At 36.0% G+C, this 19,115-nt stretch overlaps 9 non-coding genes across 9 annotated transcripts; all 9 read right to left on the reverse strand.

Annotated features, from left to right (window-relative positions):
- Positions 1-1,785: 1,785 nt before the first annotated feature.
- Positions 1,786-1,857, reverse strand: TRNAA-CGC (transfer RNA alanine (anticodon CGC)). Its single transcript has one exon. It is a non-coding gene; the product is annotated as a tRNA-Ala (tRNA).
- A 1,638-nt stretch (positions 1,858-3,495) lies between these two features.
- Positions 3,496-3,567, reverse strand: TRNAA-CGC (transfer RNA alanine (anticodon CGC)). The gene has a single exon. It is a non-coding gene; the product is annotated as a tRNA-Ala (tRNA).
- Positions 3,568-5,205: 1,638 nt separating this feature from the next.
- TRNAA-CGC (transfer RNA alanine (anticodon CGC)) lies at positions 5,206-5,277 on the reverse strand. Its single transcript has one exon. It is a non-coding gene; the product is annotated as a tRNA-Ala (tRNA).
- Positions 5,278-7,487: 2,210 nt separating this feature from the next.
- Positions 7,488-7,559, reverse strand: TRNAA-CGC (transfer RNA alanine (anticodon CGC)). The gene has a single exon. It is a non-coding gene; the product is annotated as a tRNA-Ala (tRNA).
- Positions 7,560-9,197: 1,638 nt separating this feature from the next.
- On the reverse strand, positions 9,198-9,269 carry TRNAA-CGC (transfer RNA alanine (anticodon CGC)). The gene has a single exon. It is a non-coding gene; the product is annotated as a tRNA-Ala (tRNA).
- A 2,210-nt stretch (positions 9,270-11,479) lies between these two features.
- On the reverse strand, positions 11,480-11,551 carry TRNAA-CGC (transfer RNA alanine (anticodon CGC)). The gene has a single exon. It is a non-coding gene; the product is annotated as a tRNA-Ala (tRNA).
- Positions 11,552-14,468: 2,917 nt separating this feature from the next.
- TRNAA-UGC (transfer RNA alanine (anticodon UGC)) lies at positions 14,469-14,540 on the reverse strand. Its single transcript has one exon. It is a non-coding gene; the product is annotated as a tRNA-Ala (tRNA).
- A 2,036-nt stretch (positions 14,541-16,576) lies between these two features.
- TRNAA-CGC (transfer RNA alanine (anticodon CGC)) lies at positions 16,577-16,648 on the reverse strand. The gene has a single exon. It is a non-coding gene; the product is annotated as a tRNA-Ala (tRNA).
- Positions 16,649-18,836: 2,188 nt separating this feature from the next.
- On the reverse strand, positions 18,837-18,908 carry TRNAA-CGC (transfer RNA alanine (anticodon CGC)). Its single transcript has one exon. It is a non-coding gene; the product is annotated as a tRNA-Ala (tRNA).
- Positions 18,909-19,115: the final 207 nt, after the last annotated feature.

Consider the following 19,115-nt stretch of genomic DNA (forward strand, 5'->3'; position numbering starts at 1 on the left):
AATGGGGGTGTCCTTTTACTCAGAAGACTTAGCTGAGCATAATGTGGGGGGTTTGAACTTAGTGGGACACATGAAATATACAAAATGCCCAGCAAAAATGCAATCCGTATGTAAAAAATGCACAAAATTATTTTTTACCACATACTTTGGCATGTAATGGTAAAAAAAATGGGGGCATGTTAAGGCACAATATGCACCTTATGAGATACCCTGGAGTGTCTTCTTTTACAAATGGTAGGCCTTTGTGGGGTGTTTTGAACAGTCAAACTGTTATAATACCCCAAATGGAAGCATAGGCTCATTAAATCCGTCTCTCAAAATTCTACTGTGAATACTGAAAAGGACAGGTCTCCTGTATGGCACTGTAGCTTCACGAAATAGTGCCATAGACATACAATGGGGGTGTCCTTTTACTCAGAAGACTTAGCTGAGCATAATTTGGGGGGTTTGAACTTAGTGGCACACATGAAATATACAAAATGCCCAGCAAAAATGCAATCCGTATGTAAAATATGCACAAAATTATTTTTTACCACATACTTTGGCATGTAATGGTAAAAAAATGGGGGCATGTTAAGGCACAATATGCACCTTATGAGATACCCTGGAGTGTCTACTTTTACAAATGGTAGGCCTTTGTGGGGTTTTTTTGAACAGTCAAACTACTATAATACCCCAAATGGAAGCATAGGCTCATTAAATCCGTCTCTCAAAATTCTACTGTAAATACTGAAAAGGACAGGTCTCCTATATGGCACTGTAGCTTCACGAAATAGTGACAAAGACATACAATGGGGGTACCGTTGTACTCAGCAGAAGTAACTGAACACATAATAAAACTTTGTACAGGAATAGCACACACCAACTTTACAAAATACACATGAGAAGTTCTTTGTTATAAGTTTGTGTGCGAAAACCCCCAAAAAACACAATTTTACTCCAATATTTAGCAGAGGTTGGGGGTAAAATGGCTACGTAGAAAGTGTCAAAACAACCTTAGGTAAATAGCCTGTGGTGTCTACTTTATATAAATATATACTTTTGTGTGGCAATTTTGTTTTCTTTTATGGCTATTAGGCTTACAAGACAAACATACCAAATTCTAAAATCGCTCCACATAAAAAGTTTATTTTACTCCTTGTGCTTTGTGACCTGTAACTACCAAAAAAAACTTAAAATCCCAGACACATTATATATTCTGTAATTCAGAACAACTAAATGAATTTATTTTTAATTACTTTCCTTAACCTGCACTAATTATGTACACATTATTATTGCAAAAACTGTAAAAAAAACACACAAAAATTCATTTTTTTGCATATTTCTGTATTTTTTTTATAATAAATAAGCATTTATATATATATGTGTTACATCAAATTAAAGCCCTTTCTGTCCTTTAAAAAACGGACAGGATAATATGTGTCGGTGCAATAAATTAGTAAAATGCAAATTGCAGTTGAACGCAAATAGCAAAAAATGCAAAAAATGCCGTTGTCATTAAGTGAAAGACAAGCTTCTGAAGCTCTGTCCTTAAGGGGTTAAAGATTTTTCTTTGGATTGATACACTAATGTTGACATTGTTGTGTGATAATTACTAAATTGTAAAATTTTGACTTATTTAAAGAAGCTGTGACTAAAGCCGAGTTTGTGAATATTTTGAAAACATCACTTTTTGCCTACATATTTTTCTCGATACAATTCATCTTCTGGTGAATAAATTCTTCATTGGAACTATGTAAACAAAGTCACTCATGCCGACTCTTCTAAATTAAAATTAACTGCACCTGGAGATGCCGGGGATTGAACCCAGGGCCTCATACATGCGAAGCATGCGCTCTTCCACTGAGTTACATCCCCATTACATTGCTACAGTTGTACAGAACACGACACACAAATAGAACCTCGGCTAATTCGAAAAAATAACCTTGTCTATTTTTTTTTTAATAAAGTTCGTCTGAGGACTGTAGATTGCAAAATAGTTAAAAGCCTCAGATGTATATTAACAGAGGTAATAGTTGGACACATTTAACCACATCCAATGATTGTTTAGGACTCCTAGCCTACGTATGGTAACTTAGTGTCAATTGTTATATCAGATGGCTTAAATGCCCTTCCATTTATGACTTTATTGGTCAAAATATGAAGTTCTTCACTAAGTATATCATCTTCTAATCCAAAAATTATCCTCTTTTACTCGGGGAATGAGGACCTATAATCGATTTACTGACACCTCATGGACACCAGGCACCAGATTTTCTGAGACAGCAGTGAACAGGATCTTAGCAGATGTTTAATTAAGTTTGCTCACTCAACTCTAAATTGTTCAAAATCAAAACCTGAATTGCATTTTCTTTTCGGCTAAACGTTCCAAGCTGTGGAAGGAGCTATGTTGGACTCTTTTCTAAAACATCAGCCTTGAAACAATTTTAATAAAGCTTCTGTAGCCAAAGAAATGAAATTCTCATGAGAAGTCCCTAAAACTACGAATGTGAGGTCAAGGAAACTTCCCGAAACTCTAGAATTTAAGTAGGATACGCCATATACACTATTAAAAACCCACTTAGAGAAGTTGTCAACGCTATGCTATTTTCTTTGGGAATAAGGAAATCTAATGCAGACTCTGTCCTCAGAAGGAAACCAGACACAGGATTTTTAAGACAAGAGAGGATTTGGAGCTTAAAGATTTTTCTTTGGACTTTATTGGTCAAAATATGAAGTTCTTCACTAAGTATATCATCTTCTTATCCAAAAATTATCCTCTTTTACTCGGGGAATGAGGACCTATAATCGATTTACTGACACCTCATAGACACCAGGCACCAGATTTTCTGAGACAGCAGTGAACAGGATCTTAGCAGATGTTTAATTAAGTTTGCGCACTCAACTCGATATTGTTCAAAATCAAAACCTGAATTGCATTTTCTTTTCGGCTAAACGTTCCAAGCTGTGGAAGGAGCTATGTTGGACTCTTTTCTAAAACATCAGCCTTGAATCAATTTTAATAAAGCTTCTGTAGCCAAAGAAATGAAATTCTCATGAGAAGTCACTAAAACTACGAATGTGAGGTCAAGGAAACTTCCCGAAACTCTAGAATTTAAGTAGGATACGCCATATACACTATTAAAACCCCACTTAGAGAAGTTGGCAACGCTATGCTATTTTCTTTGGGAATAAGGAAATCTAATGCAGACTCTGTCCTCAGAAGGAAACCAGACACAGGATTTTTAAGACAAGAGAGGATTTGGAGCTTAAAGATTTTTCTTTGGATTGATACACTAATGTTGACATTGTTGTGTGATAATTACTAAATTGTAAAATTTTGACTTATTTAAAGAAGCTGTGACTAAAGCCGAGTTTGTGAATATTTTGAAAACATCACTTTTTGCCTACATATTTTTCTCGATACAATTCATCTTCTGGTGAATAAATTCTTCATTGCAACTATGTAAACAAAGTCACTCATGCCGACTCTTCTAAATTAAAATTAACTGCACCTGGAGATGCCGGGGATTGAACCCGGGGCCTCATACATGCGAAGCATGCGCTCTACCACTGAGCTACATCCCCATTACATTGCTACAGTTGTACAGAACACGACACACAAATAGAACTTCGGCTAATTCGAAAAAATAACCTTGTCTATTTTTTTTTTAATAAAGTTCGTCTGAGGACTGTAGATTGCAAAATAGTTAAAAGCCTCAGATGTATATTAACAGAGGTAATAGTTGGACACATTTAACCACATCCAATGATTGTTTAGGACTCCTAGCCTACGTATGGTAACTTAGTGTCAATTGTTATATGAGATGGCTTAAATGCCCTTCCATTTATGACTTTATTGGTCAAAATATGAAGTTCTTCACTAAGTATATCATCTTCTTATCCAAAAATTATCCTCTTTTACTCTGGGAATGAGGACCTATAATCGATTTACTGACACCTCATGTACACCAGGCACCAGATTTTCTGAGACAGCAGTGAACAGGATCTTAGCAGATGTTTAATTAAGTTTGCTCACTCAACTCTAAATTGTTCAAAATCAAAACCTGAATTGCATTTTCTTTTCGGCTAAACGTTCCAAGCTGTGGAAGGAGCTATGTTGGACTCTTTTCTAAAACATCAGCCTTGAAACAATTTTAATAAAGCTTCTGTAGCCAAAGAAATTAAATTCTCATGAGAAGTCCCTAAAACTACGAATGTGAGGTCAAGGAAACTTCCCGAAACTCTAGAATTTAAGTAGGATACGCCATATACACTATTAAAAACCCACTTAGAGAAGTTGTCAACGCTATGCTATTTTCTTTGGGAATAAGGAAATCTAATGCAGACTCTGTCCTCAGAAGGAAACCAGACACAGGATTTTTAAGACAAGAGAGGATTTGGAGCTTAAAGATTTTTCTTTGGACTTTATTGGTCAAAATATGAAGTTCTTCACTAAGTATATCATCTTCTTATCCAAAAATTATCCTCTTTTACTCGGGGAATGAGGACCTATAATCGATTTACTGACACCTCATAGACACCAGGCACCAGATTTTCTGAGACAGCAGTGAACAGGATCTTAGCAGATGTTTAATTAAGTTTGCGCACTCAACTCGATATTGTTCAAAATCAAAACCTGAATTGCATTTTCTTTTCGGCTAAACGTTCCAAGCTGTGGAAGGAGCTATGTTGGACTCTTTTCTAAAACATCAGCCTTGAATCAATTTTAATAAAGCTTCTGTAGCCAAAGAAATGAAATTCTCATGAGAAGTCACTAAAACTACGAATGTGAGGTCAAGGAAACTTCCCGAAACTCTAGAATTTAAGTAGGATACGCCATATACACTATTAAAAACCCACTTAGAGAAGTTGGCAACGCTATGCTATTTTCTTTGGGAATAAGGAAATCTAATGCAGACTCTGTCCTCAGAAGGAAACCAGACACAGGATTTTTAAGACAAGAGAGGATTTGGAGCTTAAAGATTTTTCTTTGGATTGATACACTAATGTTGACATTGTTGTGTGATAATTACTAAATTGTAAAATTTTGACTTATTTAAAGAAGCTGTGACTAAAGCCGAGTTTGTGAATATTTTGAAAACATCACTTTTTGCCTACATATTTTTCTCGATACAATTCATCTTCTGGTGAATAAATTCTTCATTGCAACTATGTAAACAAAGTCACTCATGCCGACTCTTCTAAATTAAAATTAACTGCACCTGGAGATGCCGGGGATTGAACCCAGGGCCTCATACATGCGAAGCATGCGCTCTACCACTGAGCTACATCCCCATTACATTGCTACAGTTGTACAGAACACGACACACAAATAGAACTTCGGCTAATTCGAAAAAATAACCTTGTCTATTTTTTTTTTAATAAAGTTCGTCTGAGGACTGTAGATTGCAAAATAGTTAAAAGCCTCAGATGTATATTAACAGAGGTAATAGTTGGACACATTTAACCACATCCAATGATTGTTTAGGACTCCTAGCCTACGTATGGTAACTTAGTGTCAATTGTTATATGAGATGGCTTAAATGCCCTTCCATTTATGACTTTATTGGTCAAAATATGAAGTTCTTCACTAAGTATATCATCTTCTTATCAAAAAATTATCCTCTTTTACTCTGGGAATGAGGACCTATAATCGATTTACTGACACCTCATGTACACCAGGCACCAGATTTTCTGAGACAGCAGTGAACAGGATCTTAGCAGATGTTTAATTAAGTTTGCTCACTCAACTCTAAATTGTTCAAAATCAAAACCTGAATTGCATTTTCTTTTCGGCTAAACGTTCCAAGCTGTGGAAGGAGCTATGTTGGACTCTTTTCTAAAACATCAGCCTTGAAACAATTTTAATAAAGCTTCTGTAGCCAAAGAAATGAAATTCTCATGAGAAGTCCCTAAAACTACGAATGTGAGGTCAAGGAAACTTCCCGAAACTCTAGAATTTAAGAAGGATACGCCATATACACTATTAAAAACCCACTTAGAGAAGTTGTCAACGCTATGCTATTTTCTTTGGGAATAAGGAAATCTAATGCAGACTCTGTCCTCAGAAGGAAACCAGACACAGGATTTTTAAGACAAGAGAGGATTTGGAGCTTAAAGATTTTTCTTTGGACTTTATTGGTCAAAATATGAAGTTCTTCACTAAGTATATCATCTTCTTATCCAAAAATTATCCTCTTTTACTCGGGGAATGAGGACCTATAATCGATTTACTGACACCTCATAGACACCAGGCACCAGATTTTCTGAGACAGCAGTGAACAGGATCTTAGCAGATGTTTAATTAAGTTTGCGCACTCAACTCGATATTGTTCAAAATCAAAACCTGAATTGCATTTTCTTTTCGGCTAAACGTTCCAAGCTGTGGAAGGAGCTATGTTGGACTCTTTTCTAAAACATCAGCCTTGAAACAATTTTAATAAAGCTTCTGTAGCCAAAGAAATGAAATTCTCATGAGAAGTCCCTAAAACTACGAATGTGAGGTCAAGGAAACTTCCCGAAACTCTAGAATTTAAGTAGGATACGCCATATACACTATTAAAAACCCACTTAGAGAAGTTGTCAACGCTATGCTATTTTCTTTGGGAATAAGGAAATCTAATGCAGACTCTGTCCTCAGAAGGAAACCAGACACAGGATTTTTAAGACAAGAGAGGATTTGGAGCTTAAAGATTTTTCTTTGGACTTTATTGGTCAAAATATGAAGTTCTTCACTAAGTATATCATCTTCTTATCCAAAAATTATCCTCTTTTACTCGGGGAATGAGGACCTATAATCGATTTACTGACACCTCATAGACACCAGGCACCAGATTTTCTGAGACAGCAGTGAACAGGATCTTAGCAGATGTTTAATTAAGTTTGCGCACTCAACTCGATATTGTTCAAAATCAAAACCTGAATTGCATTTTCTTTTCGGCTAAACGTTCCAAGCTGTGGAAGGAGCTATGTTGGACTCTTTTCTAAAACATCAGCCTTGAATCAATTTTAATAAAGCTTCTGTAGCCAAAGAAATGAAATTCTCATGAGAAGTCACTAAAACTACGAATGTGAGGTCAAGGAAACTTCCCGAAACTCTAGAATTTAAGTAGGATACGCCATATACACTATTAAAAACCCACTTAGAGAAGTTGGCAACGCTATGCTATTTTCTTTGGGAATAAGGAAATCTAATGCAGACTCTGTCCTCAGAAGGAAACCAGACACAGGATTTTTAAGACAAGAGAGGATTTGGAGCTTAAAGATTTTTCTTTGGATTGATACACTAATGTTGACATTGTTGTGTGATAATTACTAAATTGTAAAATTTTGACTTATTTAAAGAAGCTGTGACTAAAGCCGAGTTTGTGAATATTTTGAAAACATCACTTTTTGCCTACATATTTTTCTCGATACAATTCATCTTCTGGTGAATAAATTCTTCATTGCAACTATGTAAACAAAGTCACTCATGCCGACTCTTCTAAATTAAAATTAACTGCACCTGGAGATGCCGGGGATTGAACCCAGGGCCTCATACATGCGAAGCATGCGCTCTACCACTGAGCTACATCCCCATTACATTGCTACAGTTGTACAGAACACGACACACAAATAGAACTTCGGCTAATTCGAAAAAATAACCTTGTCTATTTTTTTTTTAATAAAGTTCGTCTGAGGACTGTAGATTGCAAAATAGTTAAAAGCCTCAGATGTATATTAACAGAGGTAATAGTTGGACACATTTAACCACATCCAATGATTGTTTAGGACTCCTAGCCTACGTATGGTAACTTAGTGTCAATTGTTATATGAGATGGCTTAAATGCCCTTCCATTTATGACTTTATTGGTCAAAATATGAAGTTCTTCACTAAGTATATCATCTTCTTATCAAAAAATTATCCTCTTTTACTCTGGGAATGAGGACCTATAATCGATTTACTGACACCTCATGTACACCAGGCACCAGATTTTCTGAGACAGCAGTGAACAGGATCTTAGCAGATGTTTAATTAAGTTTGCTCACTCAACTCTAAATTGTTCAAAATCAAAACCTGAATTGCATTTTCTTTTCGGCTAAACGTTCCAAGCTGTGGAAGGAGCTATGTTGGACTCTTTTCTAAAACATCAGCCTTGAAACAATTTTAATAAAGCTTCTGTAGCCAAAGAAATGAAATTCTCATGAGAAGTCCCTAAAACTACGAATGTGAGGTCAAGGAAACTTCCCGAAACTCTAGAATTTAAGTAGGATACGCCATATACACTATTAAAAACCCACTTAGAGAAGTTGTCAACGCTATGCTATTTTCTTTGGGAATAAGGAAATCTAATGCAGACTCTGTCCTCAGAAGGAAACCAGACACAGGATTTTTAAGACAAGAGAGGATTTGGAGCTTAAAGATTTTTCTTTGGACTTTATTGGTCAAAATATGAAGTTCTTCACTAAGTATATCATCTTCTTATCCAAAAATTATCCTCTTTTACTCGGGGAATGAGGACCTATAATCGATTTACTGACACCTCATAGACACCAGGCACCAGATTTTCTGAGACAGCAGTGAACAGGATCTTAGCAGATGTTTAATTAAGTTTGCGCACTCAACTCGATATTGTTCAAAATCAAAACCTGAATTGCATTTTCTTTTCGGCTAAACGTTCCAAGCTGTGGAAGGAGCTATGTTGGACTCTTTTCTAAAACATCAGCCTTGAATCAATTTTAATAAAGCTTCTGTAGCCAAAGAAATGAAATTCTCATGAGAAGTCACTAAAACTACAAATGTGAGGTCAAGGAAACTTCCCGAAACTCTAGAATTTAAGTAGGATACGCCATATACACTATTAAAAACCCACTTAGAGAAGTTGGCAACGCTATGCTATTTTCTTTGGGAATAAGGAAATCTAATGCAGACTCTGTCCTCAGAAGGAAACCAGACACAGGATTTTTAAGACAAGAGAGGATTTGGAGCTTAAAGATTTTTCTTTGGATTGATACACTAATGTTGACATTGTTGTGTGATAATTACTAAATTGTAAAATTTTGACTTATTTAAAGAAGCTGTGACTAAAGCCGAGTTTGTGAATATTTTGAAAACATCACTTTTTGCCTACATATTTTTCTCGATACAATTCATCTTCTGGTGAATAAATTCTTCATTGCAACTATGTAAACAAAGTCACTCATGCCGACTCTTCTAAATTAAAATTAACTGCATTTGGAGATGCCGGGGATTGAACCCGGGGCCTCATACATGCGAAGCATGCGCTCTACCACTGAGCTACATCCCCATTACATTGCTACAGTTGTACAGAACACGACACACAAATAGAACTTCGGCTAATTCGAAAAAATAACCTTGTCTATTTTTTTTTTAATAAAGTTCGTCTGAGGACTGTAGATTGCAAAATAGTTAAAAGCCTCAGATGTATATTAACAGAGGTAATAGTTGGACACATTTAACCACATCCAATGATTGTTTAGGACTCCTAGCCTACGTATGGTAACTTAGTGTCAATTGTTATATGAGATGGCTTAAATGCCCTTCCATTTATGACTTTATTGGTCAAAATATGAAGTTCTTCACTAAGTATATCATCTTCTTATCAAAAAATTATCCTCTTTTACTCTGGGAATGAGGACCTATAATCGATTTACTGACACCTCATGTACACCAGGCACCAGATTTTCTGAGACAGCAGTGAACAGGATCTTAGCAGATGTTTAATTAAGTTTGCTCACTCAACTCTAAATTGTTCAAAATCAAAACCTGAATTGCATTTTCTTTTCGGCTAAACGTTCCAAGCTGTGGAAGGAGCTATGTTGGACTCTTTTCTAAAACATCAGCCTTGAAACAATTTTAATAAAGCTTCTGTAGCCAAAGAAATGAAATTCTCATGAGAAGTCCCTAAAACTACGAATGTGAGGTCAAGGAAACTTCCCGAAACTCTAGAATTTAAGTAGGATACGCCATATACACTATTAAAAACCCACTTAGAGAAGTTGTCAACGCTATGCTATTTTCTTTGGGAATAAGGAAATCTAATGCAGACTCTGTCCTCAGAAGGAAACCAGACACAGGATTTTTAAGACAAGAGAGGATTTGGAGCTTAAAGATTTTTCTTTGGACTTTATTGGTCAAAATATGAAGTTCTTCACTAAGTATATCATCTTCTTATCCAAAAATTATCCTCTTTTACTCGGGGAATGAGGACCTATAATCGATTTACTGACACCTCATAGACACCAGGCACCAGATTTTCTGAGACAGCAGTGAACAGGATCTTAGCAGATGTTTAATTAAGTTTGCTCACTCAACTCGATATTGTTCAAAATCAAAACCTGTATTGCATTTTCTTTTCGGCTAAACGTTCCAAGCTGTGGAAGGAGCTATGTTGGACTCTTTTCTAAAACATCAGCCTTGAATCAATTTTAATAAAGCTTCTGTAGCCAAAGAAATGAAATTCTCATGAGAAGTCACTAAAACTACGAATGTGAGGTCAAGGAAACTTCCCGAAACTCTAGAATTTAAGTAGGATACGCCATATACACTATTAAAAACCCACTTAGAGAAGTTGTCAACGCTATGCTATTTTCTTTGGGAATAAGGAAATCTAATGCAGACTCTGTCCTCAGAAGGAAACCAGACACAGGATTTTTAAGACAAGAGAGGATTTGGAGCTTAAAGATTTTTCTTTGGACTTTATTGGTCAAAATATGAAGTTCTTCACTAAGTATATCATCTTCTTATCCAAAAATTATCCTCTTTTACTCGGGGAATGAGGACCTATAATCGATTTACTGACACCTCATAGACACCAGGCACCAGATTTTCTGAGACAGCAGTGAACAGGATCTTAGCAGATGTTTAATTAAGTTTGCGCACTCAACTCGATATTGTTCAAAATCAAAACCTGAATTGCATTTTCTTTTCGGCTAAACGTTCCAAGCTGTGGAAGGAGCTATGTTGGACTCTTTTCTAAAACATCAGCCTTGAATCAATTTTAATAAAGCTTCTGTAGCCAAAGAAATGAAATTCTCATGAGAAGTCACTAAAACTACAAATGTGAGGTCAAGGAAACTTCCCGAAACTCTAGAATTTAAGTAGGATACGCCATATACACTATTAAAAACCCACTTAGAGAAGTTGGCAACGCTATGCTATTTTCTTTGGGAATAAGGAAATCTAATGCAGACTCTGTCCTCAGAAGGAAACCAGACACAGGATTTTTAAGACAAGAGAGGATTTGGAGCTTAAAGATTTTTCTTTGGATTGATACACTAATGTTGACATTGTTGTGTGATAATTACTAAATTGTAAAATTTTGACTTATTTAAAGAAGCTGTGACTAAAGCCGAGTTTGTGAATATTTTGAAAACATCACTTTTTGCCTACATATTTTTCTCGATACAATTCATCTTCTGGTGAATAAATTCTTCATTGCAACTATGTAAACAAAGTCACTCATGCCGACTCTTCTAAATTAAAATTAACTGCATTTGGAGATGCCGGGGATTGAACCCGGGGCCTCATACATGCGAAGCATGCGCTCTACCACTGAGCTACATCCCCATTACATTGCTACAGTTGTACAGAACACGACACACAAATAGAACTTCGGCTAATTCGAAAAAATAACCTTGTCTATTTTTTTTTTAATAAAGTTCGTCTGAGGACTGTAGATTGCAAAATAGTTAAAAGCCTCAGATGTATATTAACAGAGGTAATAGTTGGACACATTTAACCACATCCAATGATTGTTTAGGACTCCTAGCCTACGTATGGTAACTTAGTGTCAATTGTTATATGAGATGGCTTAAATGCCCTTCCATTTATGACTTTATTGGTCAAAATATGAAGTTCTTCACTAAGTATATCATCTTCTTATCAAAAAATTATCCTCTTTTACTCTGGGAATGAGGACCTATAATCGATTTACTGACACCTCATGTACACCAGGCACCAGATTTTCTGAGACAGCAGTGAACAGGATCTTAGCAGATGTTTAATTAAGTTTGCTCACTCAACTCTAAATTGTTCAAAATCAAAACCTGAATTGCATTTTCTTTTCGGCTAAACGTTCCAAGCTGTGGAAGGAGCTATGTTGGACTCTTTTCTAAAACATCAGCCTTGAAACAATTTTAATAAAGCTTCTGTAGCCAAAGAAATGAAATTCTCATGAGAAGTCCCTAAAACTACGAATGTGAGGTCAAGGAAACTTCCCGAAACTCTAGAATTTAAGTAGGATACGCCATATACACTATTAAAAACCCACTTAGAGAAGTTGTCAACGCTATGCTATTTTCTTTGGGAATAAGGAAATCTAATGCAGACTCTGTCCTCAGAAGGAAACCAGACACAGGATTTTTAAGACAAGAGAGGATTTGGAGCTTAAAGATTTTTCTTTGGACTTTATTGGTCAAAATATGAAGTTCTTCACTAAGTATATCATCTTCTTATCCAAAAATTATCCTCTTTTACTCGGGGAATGAGGACCTATAATCGATTTACTGACACCTCATAGACACCAGGCACCAGATTTTCTGAGACAGCAGTGAACAGGATCTTAGCAGATGTTTAATTAAGTTTGCTCACTCAACTCGATATTGTTCAAAATCAAAACCTGTATTGCATTTTCTTTTCGGCTAAACGTTCCAAGCTGTGGAAGGAGCTATGTTGGACTCTTTTCTAAAACATCAGCCTTGAATCAATTTTAATAAAGCTTCTGTAGCCAAAGAAATGAAATTCTCATGAGAAGTCACTAAAACTACGAATGTGAGGTCAAGGAAACTTCCCGAAACTCTAGAATTTAAGTAGGATACGCCATATACACTATTAAAAACCCACTTAGAGAAGTTGGCAACGCTATGCTATTTTCTTTGGGAATAAGGAAATCTAATGCAGACTCTGTCCTCAGAAGGAAACCAGACACAGGATTTTTAAGACAAGAGAGGATTTGGAGCTTAAATATTTTTCTTTGGATTGATACACTAATGTTGACATTGTTGTGTGATAATTACTAAATTGTAAAATTTTGACTTATTTAACCCCTTAAGGACACATGACATGTGGGGCATGTCATGATTACCTTTTATTCCAAAGGTTTGGTGCTTAAGGGGTTAAAAAAGCTGTGACTAAAGCCGAGTTTGTGAATATTTTGAAAACATCACTTTTTGCCTACATATTTTTCTCGATACAATTCATCTTCTGGTGAATAAATTCTTCATTGGAACTATGTAAACAAAGTCACTCATGCCGACACTTCTAAATTAAAATTAATTGCACCGGGGATTGAACCCGGGGCCTCATACATGCAAAGCATGCACTCTACCACTGAGCTACATCCCCATTACATTGCTGTAGCATTACAGAACACGACACACAAATAGAACCTCGGCTCATTCGAAAAAATAGCCTTGTCTATTTTTTTTTAATAAAGTTCGTCTGAGGACTGTAGATTGCAAAATAGTTAAAAGCCTCAGATGTATATTAACAGAGGTAATAGTTGGACACATTTAACCACATCCAATGATTGTTTAGGACTCCTAGCCTACGTATGGTAACTTAGTGTCAATTGTTATATCAGATGGCTTAAATGCCCTTCCATTTATGACTTTATTGGTCAAAATATGAAGTTCTTCACTAAGTATATCATCTTCTTATCCAAAAATTATCCTCTTTTACTCGGGGAATGAGGACCTATAATCGATTTACTGACACCTCATAGACACCAGGCACCAGATTTTCTGAGACAGCAGTGAACAGGATCTTAGCAGATGTTTAATTAAGTTTGCTCACTCAACTTGATATTGTTCAAAATCAAAACCTGAATTGCATTTTCTTTTCGGCTAAACGTTCCAAGCTGTGGAAGGAGCTATGTTGGACTCTTTTCTAAAACATCAGCCTTGAATCAATTTTAATAAAGCTTCTGTAACCAAAGAAATGAAATTCTCATGAGAAGTCACTAAAACTACGAATGTGAGGTCAAGGAAACTTCCCGAAACTCTAGAATTTAAGTAGGATATGCCATATACACTATTAAAAACCCACTTAGAGAAGTTGGCAATGCTATGCTATTTTCTTTGGGAATAAGGAAATCTAATGCAGACTCTGTCCTCAGAAGGAAACCAGACACAGGATTTTTAAGACAAGAGAGGATTTGGAGCTTAAAGATTTTTCTTTGGATTGATACACTAATGTTGACATTGTTGTGTGATAATTACTAAATTGTAAAATTTTTACTTATTTAACCCCTTAAGGACACATGACATGTGGGGCATGTCATGATTACCTTTTATTCCAAAGGTTTGGTGCTTAAGGGGTTAAAGAAGCTGTGACTAAAGCCGAGTTTGTGAATACTTTGAAAACATCACTTTTTGCCTACATATTTTTCTCGATACAATTCATCTTCTGGTGAATAAATTCTTCATTGGAACTATGTAAACAAAGTCACTCATGCCGACTCTTCTAAATTAAAATTAATTGCACCTGGAGATGCCGGGGATTGAACCCGGGGCCTCATACATGCAAAGCATGCACTCTACCACTGAGCTACATCCCCATTACATTGCTGCATCATTACAGAACACGACACACAAATAGAACCTCGGCTCATTCGAAAAAAAAGCCTTGTCTATTTTTTTTTAATAAAGTTCGTCTGAGGACTGTAGATTGCAAAATAGTTAAAAGCCTCAGATGTATATTAACAGAGGTAATAGTTGGACACATTTAACCACATCCAATGATTGTTTAGGACTCCTAGCCTACGTATGGTAAATTAGTGTCAATTGTTATATCAGATGGCTTAAATGCCCTTCCATTTATGACTTTATTGGTCAAAATATGAAGTTCTTCACTAAGTATATCATCTTCTTATCCAAAAATTATCCTCTTTTACTCGGGGAATGAGGACCTATAATCGATTTACTGACACCTCATGGACACCAGGCACCAGATTTTCTGAGACAGCAGTGAACAGGATCTTAGCAGATGTTTAATTAAGTTTGCTCACTCAACTCTAAATTGTTCAAAATCAAAACCTGAATTGCATTTTCTTTTCGGCTAAACGTTCCAAGCTGTGGAAGGAGCTATGTTGGACTCTTTTCTAAAACATCAGCCTTGAAACAATTTTAATAAAGCTTCTGTAGCCAAAGAAATGAAATTCTCATGAGAAGTCACTAAAACTACGAATGTGAGGTCAAGGAAACTTCCCGAAACTCTAGAATTTAAGTAGGATACGCCATATACACTATTAAAAACCCACTTAGAGAAGTTGGCAACGCTATGCTATTTTCTTTGGGAATAAGGAAATCTAATGCAGACTCTGTCCTCAGAAGGAAACCAGACACAGGATTTTTAAGACAAGAGAGGATTTGGAGCTTAAAGATTTTTCTTTGGACTTTATTGGTCAAAATATGAAGTTCTTCACTAAGTATATCATCTTCTTATCCAAAAATTATCCTCTTTTACTCGGGGAATGAGGACCTATAATCGATCTACTGACACCTCATGGACACCAGGCACCAGATTTTCTGACATTGCAACAGTTGTACAGAACACGACACACAAATAGAACCTCGGCTAATTCGAAAAAATAACCTTGTCTATTTTTTTTTTAATAAAGTTCGTCTGAGGACTGTAGATTGCAAAATAGTTAAAAGCCTCAGATGTACATTAACAGAGGTAATAGTTGGACACATTTAACCACATCCAATGATTGTTTAGGACTCCTAGCCTACGTATGGTAACTTAGTGTCAATTGTTATATGAGATGGCTTAAATGCCCTTCCATTTATGACTTTATTGGTCAAAATATGAAGTTCTTCACTAAGTATATCATCTTCTTATCCAAAAATTATCCTCTTTTACTCGGGGAATGAGGACCTATAATCGATTTACTGACACCTCATGGACACCAGGCACCAGATTTTCTGAGACAGCAGTGAACAGGATCTTAGCAGATGTTTAATTAAGTTTGCTCACTCAACTCTAAATTGTTCAAAATCAAAACCTGAATTGCATTTTCTTTTCGGTTAAACATTCCAAGCTGTGGAAGGAGCTATGTTGGACTCTTTTCTAAAACATCAGCCTTGAAACAATTTTAATAAAGCTTCTGTAGCCAAAGAAATGAAATTCTCATGAGAAGTCACTAAAACTACGAATGTGAGGTCAAGGAAACTTCCAGAAACTCTAGAATTTAAGTAGGATACGCCATATACACTATTAAAACCCCACTTAGAGAAGTTGGCAACGCTATGCTATTTTCTTTGGGAATAAGGAAATCTAATGCAGACTCTGTCCTCAGAAGGAAACCAGACACAGGATTTTTAAGACAAGAAAGGATTTGGAGCTTAAAGATTTTTCTTTGGATTTATACACTAATGTTGACATTGTTGTGTGATAATTACTAAATTGTAAAATTTTGACTTATTTAAAGAAGCTGTGACTAAAGCCGAGTTTGTGAATATTTTGAAAACATCACTTTTTGCCTACATATTTTTCTCGATACAATTCATCTTCTGGTGAATAAATTCTTCATTGGAACTATGTAAACAAAGTCACTCATGCCGACTCTTCTAAATTAAAATTAACTGCACCTGGAGATGCCGGGGATTGAACCCGGGGCCTCATACATGCGAAGCATGCGCTCTACCACTGAGCTACATCCCCATTACATTGCTACAGTTGTACAGAACACGACACACAAATAGAACCTCGGCTAATTCGAAAAAATAACCTTGTCTATTTTTTTTTTAATAAAGTTCGTCTGAGGACTGTAGATTGCAAAATAGTTAAAAGCCTCAGATGTATATTAACAGAGGTAATAGTTGGACACATTTAACCACATCCAATGATTGTTTAGGACTCCTAGCCTACGTATGGTAACTTAGTGTCAATTGTTATATGAGATGGCTTAAATGCCCTTCCATTTATGACTTTATTGGTCAAAATATGAAGTTCTTCACTAAGTATATCATCTTCTTATCCAAAAATTATCCTCTTTTACTCGGGGAATGAGGACCTATAATCGATTTACTGACACCTCATGGACACCAGGCACCAGATTTTCTGAGACAGCAGTGAACAGGATCTTAGCAGATGTTTAATTAAGTTTGCTCACTCAACTCTAAATTGTTCAAAATCAAAACCTGAATTGCATTTTCTTTTCGGTTAAACGTTCCAAGCTGTGGAAGGAGCTATGTTGGACTCTTTTCTAAAACATCAGCCTTGAAACAATTTTAATAAAGCTTCTGTAGCCAAAGAAATGAAATTCTCATGAGAAGTCACTAAAACTACGAATGTGAGGTCAAGGAAACTTCCCGAAACTCTAGAATTTAAGTAGGATACGCCATATACACTATTAAAACCCCACTTAGAGAAGTTGGCAACGCTATGCTATTTTCTTTGGGAATAAGGAAATCTAATGCAGACTCTGTCCTCAGAAGGAAACCAGACACAGGATTTTTAAGACAAGAGAGGATTTGGAGCTTAAAGATTTTTCTTTGGATTGATACACTAATGTTGACATTGTTGTGTGATAATTACTAAATTGTAAAATTTTGACTTATTTAAAGAAGCTGTGACTAAAGCCGAGTTTGTGAATATTTTGAAAACATCACTTTTGGCCTACATATTTTTCTCGATACAATTCATCTTCTGGTTAATAAATTCTTCATTGGAACTATGTAAACAAAGTCACTCATGCCGACTCTTCTAATGTTTGAGGCCCCGGGGATTGACCCCGGGGCCTCAAACATGCGAAGCATGCGCTCTACCACTGAGCTACATCCCCATTACATTGCTGCAGCGTTACAGAACACGACACACAAATAGAACCTCGGCTCATTCGAAAAAATAGCCTTGTCTATTTTTTTTTAATAAAGTTCGTCTGAGGACTGTAGATTGCAAAATAGTTAAAAGCCTCAGATGTATATTAACAGAGGTAATAGTTGGACACATTTAACCACATCCAATGATTGTTTAGGACTCCTAGCCTACGTATGGTAACTTAGTGTCAATTGTTATATGAGATGGCTTAAATGCCCTTCCATTTATGACTTTATTGGTCAAAATATGAAGTTCTTCACTAAGTATATCATCTTCTTATCCAAAAATTATCCTCTTTTACTCGGGGAATGAGGACCTATAATCGATTTACTGACACCTCATGGACACCAGGCACCAGATTTTCTGAGACAGCAGTGAACAGGATCTTAGCAGATGTTTAATTAAGTTTGCTCACTCAACTCTAAATTGTTCAAAATCAAAACCTGAATTGCATTTTCTTTTCGGTTAAACATTCCAAGCTGTGGAAGGAGCTATGTTGGACTCTTTTCTAAAACATCAGCCTTGAAACAATTTTAATAAAGCTTCTGTAGCCAAAGAAATGAAATTCTCATGAGAAGTCACTAAAACTACGAATGTGAGGTCAAGGAAACTTCCAGAAACTCTAGAATTTAAGTAGGATACGCCATATACACTATTAAAACCCCACTTAGAGAAGTTGGCAACGCTATGCTATTTTCTTTGGGAATAAGGAAATCTAATGCAGACTCTGTCCTCAGAAGGAAACCAGACACAGGATTTTTAAGACAAGAAAGGATTTGGAGCTTAAAGATTTTTCTTTGGATTTATACACTAATGTTGACATTGTTGTGTGATAATTACTAAATTGTAAAATTTTGACTTATTTAAAGAAGCTGTGACTAAAGCCGAGTTTGTGAATATTTTGAAAACATCACTTTTTGCCTACATATTTTTCTCGATACAATTCATCTTCTGGTGAATAAATTCTTCATTGGAACTATGTAAACAAAGTCACTCATGCCGACTCTTCTAAATTAAAATTAACTGCACCTGGAGATGCCGGGGATTGAACCCGGGGCCTCATACATGCGAAGCATGCGCTCTACCACTGAGCTACATCCCCATTACATTGCTACAGTTGTACAGAACACGACACACAAATAGAACCTCGGCTAATTCGAAAAAATAACCTTGTCTATTTTTTTTTTAATAAAGTTCGTCTGAGGACTGTAGATTGCAAAATAGTTAAAAGCCTCAGATGTATATTAACAGAGGTAATAGTTGGACACATTTAACCACATCCAATGATTGTTTAGGACTCCTAGCCTAC

This window comes from Pelobates fuscus, chromosome 12 (genome assembly GCF_036172605.1).
Source record: "Pelobates fuscus isolate aPelFus1 chromosome 12, aPelFus1.pri, whole genome shotgun sequence".
Lineage (NCBI taxonomy): Eukaryota > Metazoa > Chordata > Amphibia > Anura > Pelobatidae > Pelobates > Pelobates fuscus.